This window comes from Curcuma longa, chromosome 5 (assembly GCF_044706935.1).
Source record: "Curcuma longa cultivar G26 ecotype Majalengka, Jawa Barat chromosome 5, ITB_CL_G26_1.1, whole genome shotgun sequence".
NCBI classification, from domain to species: Eukaryota; Viridiplantae; Streptophyta; class Magnoliopsida; order Zingiberales; family Zingiberaceae; genus Curcuma; species Curcuma longa.
Window position 1 is genome coordinate 14,131,695 of NC_133865.1, and position 9,185 is coordinate 14,140,879.

The 9,185-nt window shown below is 45.9% G+C and overlaps 1 long non-coding RNA gene across 1 annotated transcript; it reads left to right on the forward strand.

The window, feature by feature from the left end:
* The first annotated feature begins 2,948 nt into the window (after positions 1–2,948).
* On the forward strand, positions 2,949–3,484 carry LOC141828876 (uncharacterized). Its single transcript, XR_012601849.1, has 3 exons — positions 2,949–3,120; positions 3,200–3,319; positions 3,396–3,484. It is a non-coding gene; the product is annotated as an uncharacterized LOC141828876 (long non-coding RNA).
* The last annotated feature ends 5,701 nt before the right edge of the window (positions 3,485–9,185 follow it).

Sequence of the window (9,185 nt, forward strand, 5' to 3'; positions counted from 1 at the left end):
TCGGTAGGAAAGGGAAAAAGTTATGAGGCTTTACAAAAAAGAATCAGGCTTTCCAGCCCTTGTGGGAGGTCGGATACTTGTCTAGAAGTTGCAACTCAGTTTTGCAATAAAGTAAAAGACACTCTGTTCCATCCTCTTTGGGTAAAAGAAGTAGTGGAACAAGACGGGTGACAAAGGAATTTGGTAGAGTTGGAAGACCAAGGATACACAACTAAGGAGTTGGAAGGAGTTTGGTGTTAACTGTTGTAACGGAATATGAAAATACGTGGCAATATCCTGAAAGAATTCGGGCACGGGAAACCTAAGGCCTCCGAGTAACTAACCATGGAAGAAAACAATAAATCCCAGAGGTGGGTTATGAGGTCGTTGGTCCGGATGAGGTACCCTAACTCTATGGTCCCACGGGATACTAAAGGAGGTTCTAATATCATTCCTATGCTCCTTGGTAATGGTGGAGCTCATGGTTTAGTACCAGGGGTTACCGACTCTTCTGAGGCCATCGGAACGACTGCAACTACATTGAACGGGAAAGGAGGAGGAAGGGAAACTTACAACACGACGCGATGGGGTCAAGGACAATACAAGGTCGCTGGAGACCTAGGAGGTGGGCGCTTGCTAACAAGGTGGGCGGAGAGACGGTGCTAAGGAGACAAGCAGTAAGCCCATCGCCCAACTGCCTCTCTTACCTAATATACCTAAGGTCCCCCTTATCTCAACTGTTCGTTGGGGCGGCGTTCCAAAAGGCGGGATCCTGCGCGTGCCGTCCAATCAGGGGCAAGATCTAGGCAAAATCTTTGCCATTAATGAGGGCATGCGGATGTCTCATCGGCTCTCTCGCCCCATCAATGCATCTTGGAAAAGCATGTCGGTGTGCCTTGGACCACATGCAGTGTCTCATTTGGGGTGACGCGTCACCTGACCTGGTTTGGATCTTACTCTGACCCACAGGCGTGGCTTGATCTAGTATATTGATGACTTGGTCTGGTCACTCGTCTTACCACATCTTTCGACTAGACTTGGGGGGAGACCCATGTTGTGGGAGTTATAAGGTGGTCGGACCAGGCCCGCAAAGACAACGATCGGTCTAAGCAGGGGACACATCAGATAGAAGGATGACTTGACCTCGCGCCCGACTTGTTGACCCCAGCCCAACATCTAGGATAGGTCAAAACCCCATGTCCTCCGGTTCATTAGTTCAGGTTGAGATATAGATCCCAACCCTTTCAAGAAATCGACTTCTGTACAGCAGTCTCCACGGACCCTGACCCTCGGCTGCTCTGCCGAGTTCACCCACATCAGCACTACTAGGATACGAACTCAAGAGGAACCGCTCAGCTCGGCTAAGGAATCAACGCTCGAACCTACTAGGCTCAACTCGGGATAGCTAACCTATCGCTTGAAGTCGGGGGTTACGCTGAAGCCGAGCTCCGACTCAACGATTAGGCCTCATGCCCCCAACTCAGTCCTCTCCCAGTACGATACTTCGCTCAAACCTGAGCGGTCGAGCCCCATTCAAAGGGTTGACTTCTCCACCAACCATTCCTTTTTTTCCTCAGTGCCCTGCCTAACACCAGATCGATTCTCTGTCCTGACATTAGTCAGTCTCAAATCGCCGCCAAGAAGTTATAAATAATTATGTGACATGATGACCTACTCCCTTATTTATGCTGCCTAATATGATACTGAATGATACGACTTTATACTATTATGACAATGATGAGACATTGTCCTCACCTGGATGGGGCGGGGCATTTCCTTTGACAAGATCTTTATGACCAGATATTCTCCTTAATTAAGGATTTTACAAGTCTTTCTCATTCTCTCACCCTCACTTATTTAACTCTCATTTTTCACATTTACACAGATGCGTATACTTACATCTTCATCAAACTTCTCTAGTTAACTTTCTCTTCCTCCTTTCGATGACTGACTTGAGCATCGAAGTGGTTGAGTCAGGACATCCCCTGACCTTCTTTCTCATTGTGTTGGTGCTTGCAGAGTTCTGGAATTCATTGTCTCCTAATTCCTTCTCCTCGCGGAGTCAACCCCAGTGCTGAGTAGACGGTGACATGTCCAATTGACGGTCTCAACCGGAACAATTTTATTAATAATATATAGAATAATTTTATCATCTGTATCAAGATAATTCCATTTTATCGGATAATTATTCTAGATACAGAGATAAAAAATTATGTGGATTTAAATCCGAATCGTTTTGGATCGAATTAAATTTTAAAGGATTAGATTAATTCGATCGATTGAAATTGGAAATTTTGGAGAAACTCTCGCCACCTTTCTCCTCTATTTCAAATTTTTTTTCTTACGTGTCTTCTCTCCTACCGCCTCAGCTGGTGCCGGCCCTCTTCCATGCACCGACTCTACTCTCTATTTCTCCTCTTCATCTGTTCACAACAGCAGCAATCTCTCCCCTGCTTCTTTTTCTTCCAGCCACCAAACTGCAACCGTTTCCCCTCTCCTTCTCTTCTCAAGAGCAGCAGCTTTCCCTCTTCCATTTCTTTTGTATTTTTTCCAGCCGACCACAGCCACCTCAGTAGTCTTTCTTTTCCCCTTTCCTTGCTATCCTCACATCTTTCTTGGCAGCAGCCGCCGGAGCCTGCCGGAGCTAGTCGAGGCCACTTGTTTTACTCATCCCTAACTGTAATATATCGAAAAATTTCAAAATAAATACAAAAAGATTCGTCTCGCGAAGACGAACCAAACGAAACTTGTTTGGACCAAATCGAGACCTTCGTTTGACCCCTGAACCAAGCGAACCAAAGTCAAATCCGGTTCGATTTGACTGGTTTGGGCTGATTGGCCGGTTCAGTTGAGATAGGTTAAAAGGCTAACAGGTTATTGGATCCTACCCGTTAAGCTAAACCCACCCGATAAGAAAACCTATAGTAGCCTTCTCCAAATCGCGACCATTCCTTCATCCGATCGCCTCTTCACCGCGTCTTCTCACCTCCGTTCGCGTCGCCTCCGCCGGAGCCGCGTGAGGAAGCTCTAGCGCCGGTGCCAAATCAACAAGAGAAGCCGACGATCAAGGGTGGAAGCGAGTGGAGCTCGCGTGGTCGTCGGAGGTAGCAGATCGTGCGGCGGAAAGAAAAAGAATCGCCGGTAAGTCTTGGCAATTTTGTGGTATCCTCTGGATTTCCTTAGATTCGTGAGCTTTTGATTTGGGAATTTGAAAGGTCAGATTGATTGAAGTCTGTGATTCTGTTGGAGGTTGATCTTCGTCGGAAAAGAGCTCGGTTCGGAGCTGGGAGGCAGCTGCAGACGACGGCAAACCGGAGGATTCGGAAGAAGAAATCGATCGGTAAGTGTTGTTTAAGATGGATTTCGGTTTGGAGTTTGATTCCGGAGTCTAGATCTCTGTTTTTCCTGGATTTCAGAAGTTAGATCGGGAGTTATGGATTTTGGAGTTGCCGGCTGTGGGATTTTTGTTTAAGCTCGGCGGCAAGCAAGAAGAAGAGAGGTTAGTTTTTATGAGTTAGATGTCTTTGAGTTTAGGATTGTTATTCTTTTTACAGGATCTTGATTGGTTGCGGTTATTGGATTTTCCTACGATTACACGCAACCTATCTTGGCAGGCGGGTACCTTGACTTATCTTTTATAGATATGTCTTTATTGATATGTGTATTGCTAGCTATCAGTAATTCATGATCTGTTCGTATCTACTTCACTTGATACCATGATCTGCTTTTCTATACCAGTTATTAGTGCTATTTGATAGTATCGGATACTTATGCATATTGTGGATATCAGTTAGTCATTTATCTTGCTATCATCTGATACCCTTGCCATGTTTAGTTATCTGATACTTATTGATTTTGATACCACCTGATACCTGTTCATATGCTTTAGCTTGGTTTATCTTATTCCGTATCGGTGTTTATGATAGACATGAGACTTTACCTCATTATGGTTATTGGAGCATATGACATGGACTGGTAGATGGATAGGTGGTGCATGGATCATACTTATGGATATGTAGTTGGATATATGCTGCATGGACTAGTGTCATACATCATGCTTGCATATATTGCATACTGACGTGCGGGATTCCATTGTTGTTGAGTCCGGCGTCAGTTACATGCGGGCTACCAACCAAAGGGTGTGTGTAATTGCATGTCTTGTGATCATCTGCTCCTGCTCCTATTTTAGTCGAGTCGCTCCTATTATAGTGGTAGCACAGTTTGAGCCCGTCACTCGTATATGATTTACACACACACTCCACTCATGGGTTAGTGGAACCTTTAGGTTGGTGCATACTTGCCCTGACAGGAGCTCCGCTAGGCCACCCAGGATAGTGGTTTCATAGCGTGGTAGCATTACAGGGATCCCTCCTCTGTCATTGTGACCAGGAGATGAGAGCTTGCTCGCCCACTTATGATTTGGGTACCAGGATAGGTGTACACCTTGAGGACATCCTGTCCACTCGGTCACGCAGGAGCAGTGACGGCAGAGTGCACAGAGGTCACAGCCCTACCCTCGACGACTTCACCACTGTGGATGAGTACTCTGACGGGTTTTGGCTCCCACGCGACCTCACCGCTAGAGGGGTGACTGATCTGACTGGCGTCAGGGGTGACCAGGACATGCATTGCACCATGTGCATACTGCACTATTGCATTTGTTTGTGATTGTTGCACTTGTTTGATGCACTTGGATGACATGCATATACAGGAGACCTATGTGTTGGTTTGGGGATTTCCTTTCACCTTACTATTGTTTATCGGACTCTGGTATGTACAGATCTACTGTTATTCAGTTTTCTACCTTATTTACCTTCCAGTAGACTGTACAGCATGTTATTACTGTTGATAGCTTTTATACACATATCTGCTAGATACCCGCTGAGTTTCTTTTGGAACTCACCCCGTTTACCTGTATCTGTTTCAGGTTGATGCCGTCTGGAGAGCTGCACTGCTAGTCCCGAACCATGTTTTGGTTTATTTACTTTACAGTTTACGTGTATTTGGACATGTTAGACTTTTGGATGTGTTTTTCCTTCAGTACTTGGTTTTCCGCTGATTCGATATTTTTGATTTCCATTTCGAGTTGTTTATCGAATTTCTGGACGGATTTGATATACATGCGTGGTTGTGATACTATATAGTAGGATGTGTTGAGTGGCCGTGTGGGTCACATTTATTTCTATTTTACTTGTATAAATCCATAGCCTGTTATGGATTGGCCGTGTGGGCCTTATATATGTGTATGTATTCAGGGAAAGTCAATTGTTACAGGGGAGATGCTGCCGAAATTTCTCGGAAAGCCGTCTCCCGGGGCGTAACAATTTATTTGGTATCAGAGAGCAGGATTCTGTTGCTTTTGGTTTTGGCGTATGATGTTTGGATACCAATTTATTTGGTATCAGAGCAGGTTAGATCATTTCGGAGTTATCATTTCGGATTTGTCGTTGCATTGTTGAGTCTATCTGATACCAATTTATTTGGTATCAGAGCTTAGTTTTACGGTCTTTCGGCAATTTATTTGGTTTGTCGGATTTGTGGATTTTGCGTTTCGGTGTTTACGTATTTTTCGGAGTCATATTGTGATCCGATTATGGGACTAAGCAGTGGCAGAACATCTCCAGACAGCAACAGGTAAAAATTTTTATTTTTAAATTTGATACGGGTAGTTATGTTGGGGTTCGTTCTCGTTATGACTACTCTGATTTTATATACGAGGGGCTTGTTAGAGAGATTTTTGATATGGGTAGTTTTGGTGGACGCAATTAATATGGTCCAAACTACCATGATGGCAGATAGCTATCAATGGAGGAAATAAAGGATTGAAACTCTGTTTTTAGATGACGATGGTAGGAGGCTTGAGGAGTGGAGTTCCTTAGTTGTGTAACGCTGAGATGATAGTTCATAGCTTCCATTACAGTTGTGATATGGTTCACAATAATAATGAGTATAATGATGGGGTTTGGAGTTGCTGAGAAATGTACTATGAGGTGTTGCAGAGTTCAGTTCCAGGATTAAGACCGATTATATATGGATTAATGGGTCTGTATTGGAAGGGATCTGAACCAGGATTGTTGAGTATATTGAGATAAAGAGAAGTGGTAGCTCAGTGTCCGATACGGTTTCTTTGTTCGCTTCAGTGGCAGACTCAGACTCAGAACCAGCCGCAGCAGCCTTTGGCAGTACCACTACCCCCACCACTGCCAGAGACTGGACGGATTCATGCGGTTACCAGGGAGGAGGCACAGCGAGCCGATGGATCGGTTTTCCGCGGTACGATTTTATTATATGCATTTACTGCTGATATGTTAGTAGATACTGGTAGTTCCCATTATTTTATATCTCGTACTTTTATGAGGGAGATTGGTAGACTACCTACACTTAGGCAGCAGCAGTTGACAGTATCCCTACCTTCTGGGATAGATTAGAGGTCACACAGGAGGTTAGAGGATGCCCATTAGATTTTGGTGACATGATATTGACAGTTGATTTGTTAGTACTCGATATGATTGAGTTTGATATTATACTTGGCATGGATTGGTTGACAGTTTATCATGCCACAGTTGATTGCCAGGCGAGGGTGGTTATCGACCTCCTAACCAACCCTCGTGGGATTTCACTGGCATCAGAGGCGACGGTATATCTACGATTTCTGCGATGCAAGCGCAGAAGCTTCTGTCACATGGCTGTCAGGGTTTTCTTTTATCTATGATCAGTAGTGACAGCAGCAGTAGCTCTCAGCTCTCAGACGTCCCAGTAGTTCGAGAGTATCCAGACGTATTTCCAGATGAGCTACCAGGCTTGCCTCCCAGAAGGCAAGTGGATTTTACTATTGAGCTGATTCCGGGGACAGCACCGGTATCGAAAGCTCCGTATCGTATGGCACCGAGGGAGTTGGACGAGCTAAAGGTCCAGCTCCAAGAGTTACTGGATCGGGGTTTCATCAGACCGAGTGTTTCACCGTGGGGTGCTCCAGTGTTGTTTGTCAGAAAGAAAGATGGTACTCTGAGGTTATGCATAGATTACAGACAGCTGAATGCAGTGACCGTCAGAAACAAGTACCCTTTACCACGGATTGAGGATTTATTTGATCAGCTTAGAGGCACATCAGTGTATTCTAAGATTGATCTGCGATCTGGATATCATCAGATGAGAGTCAGAGATTCAGATATTCAGAAGACGGCATTTCGTACCAGATACGGTCATTACGAGTTTTTGGTAATGCCATTTGGGCTTACCAATGCTCCAGCGGTGTTTATGGATCTGATGAACCGCATTTTTCTGGAGTATTTAGACCAGTTTGTTATCGTCTTCATCGATGACATTTTGATCTACTCTCGTTCCGAGGAGGAACATGCACAGCATCTTCGCATAGTTTTGGAGATTCTCAGACGACACAGCTTATATGCGAAGTTTAGCAAGTGTGCATTCTGGCTATCATCAGTCGGTTTTCTGGGACATGTGGTTTCTAGTGGCGGTATATCAGTAGACCCCCAGAAGATCGAGGCTGTTACCAGTTGGGAGCAGCCGAAGACAGTTCAGGAGATCCGCAGTTTTCTGGGCTTAGCGGGATATTACAGACGGTTTGTTGAGGATTTCTCCCGCATTGCGATGCCATTGACACGTCTTACTCGGAAAGGCGTGAAGTTTGTATGGACCGAGGATTGTGAGACCAGCTTTCAGGAGCTGAAGCGGAGGCTAGTGACAGCACCCATACTAGTGTTACCCTCCGGAGAGGATGGTTTTGTATTATACACCGACGCATCTCTTCAGGGTTTGGGCGCGGTGTTGATGCAGCACGGGCGGGTAGTCTCTTATGCTTCTCGTCAGCTGAAGGAGCATGAGAAGAACTATCCAGTACACGATTTAGAGTTGGCCGCCATCATCTTTGCTTTGAAGATCTGGCGACACCATTTGTATGGCATTACATTTGAGATTCTTACCGATCATAAGAGTCTCAAATATCTGTTTACCCAGAAGGAACTCAATCTTCGACAGAGGAGGTGGATGGAGTTCCTGAAGGATTACGATTGCACTATTGGCTACCATCCAGGGAAAGCCAATGTGGTCGCGGATGCACTTAGCAGGAAGTCCAGAGGGACTTTGGCTTGTCACAGAGCATTGGTCACAGAGTTGGTTCAGAGATTTTCTGAGTTGGGCCTTGAGGAGCAGAGACAGACAGAGCAGGGTATTCTGGTTACTATGGTTGCTCAGTCTTCGATCAGGACGAGGATCCGAGAGGCTCAGGCTGGTGATCAGCATCTGCAGTTTGTTAGCAGTCAGATATCCTCTGGACAGCAGACTGAGTTTACCCGAGATGATGAGGGCGTGATATATTTTCGAGGTAGATTATGTGTTCCTGAGTCTCACCCAGTCAGAGAGGAGTTACTTCAGGAGGCTCATCGCTCTCGTTTTGCTATCCACCCAGGCGGGACCCGTATGTACCGAGACTTGAGACGGGCCTATTGGTGGAATGGCATGAAGAAAGACATCGCGGATTTTGTAGCGAGATGTCTTGTGTGTCAGCAAGTGAAGGCTGAACATCAGAGACCGGCTGGATTATTACAGAGGATACCCATTCCTGAGTGGAAATGGGATCATATTACCATGGATTTTGTGGTGGGTTTGCCGAGGACACGACGAGGCCATGACGCGATTTGGGTGATCGTTGACCGATTAACCAAATCCGCACATTTCTTAGCGATCCGGAAGACTGATTCTCTGGATCGACTGGCAGAGCTATATAGCCGTGAGATTATCAGACTACATGGTATTCCGTTGAGTATCATATCAGATAGAGATCCCCGGTTTACGTCCCGGTTCTGGCAGAGTCTGCAGCAGGCCATGGGCACGCAGCTCCGATTTAGTACAGCGTTCCATCCACAGACAGATGGACAGTCTGAGCGGACCATACAGACTTTGGAGGATTTGCTGAGATCATGTGTTATGGATTTCGGGGGCGGCTGGGAGGATCATTTACCGTTAGTGGAGTTCGCCTACAACAACAGCTATCATTCGGCTATTCAGATGGCACCGTTTGAGGCGTTGTATGGTAGGCCTTGTCGGACACCGACACTTTGGGAGGAGGTTGGTGAGACCCAGCTGCTTGGACCCCAGACAGACGTAGGATGTCAGAGGCACAGGATCGCCAGAAGAGTTATGCTGACCGGCGACGACGACCCTTGGAGTTCTCTACTGGTGCGCGT